Source organism: Rhea americana, unplaced genomic scaffold (assembly GCF_003343005.1).
Source record: "Rhea americana isolate MKP2758 unplaced genomic scaffold, rheAme1 scaffold_86, whole genome shotgun sequence".
Classification (NCBI taxonomy): Eukaryota; Metazoa; Chordata; class Aves; order Rheiformes; family Rheidae; genus Rhea; species Rhea americana.
Window position 1 is genome coordinate 2,172,578 of NW_028187044.1, and position 642 is coordinate 2,173,219.

Here is a 642-nt window from a genome sequence, read left to right on the forward strand (position 1 = left end):
GAGGAGAAAGGGCTGCGCCGGCATTTGCAGCGGGGAAGCCCCCGTTAAGCCCCGGGTGGGCAGGCGGCTCGTGCGAAGCGGGCTCGTCCTTGCCCTGGGGTCTCCGGGCCCCGGCACCCCCTCGCCGGGAGCAGGACCAGGCCACGGCGCTGTATTACTAGACTCATGCTTGCGAGACGGCGACCTCCAGGAATCGCTCTGCCTCGTATCGTCCAAATGCTGACAGTATCTATATGTATCGCTGGAGCGGGCCGTGCCTCAGCCCCTCAGCAGCTCAATAATCTCGGTACCATCCTGCTCTCAACTCATTTTCTTGGCAGTAGTTGTAATTACGTTTCGGGCTCCTGAATGAATTTGTTTTCTCTGGATCCTTGGCATATTGAGACGCTCGTCACGTTTGGGCGCCTGCAATCACTGATGCGTTTGTTTGAGGGGATGAATTAGTCTTCTGAGCCTGAGCATGTCCAATTTATGAATTAGACTGCGTTGGAAACCAAACCAAAACAGGAGGCGGTTTTGCGGTACCGCTGCCCCCTGCCACCCCCGGCCCCCGAGGGAAAAATCCCAGCGGCTCCCGGCGCTGCGCTCGTGCAACGCGGGCGGAGCGTGCCCGCCGGCGGCGGCGGCGGCTGCAGCTCCGCG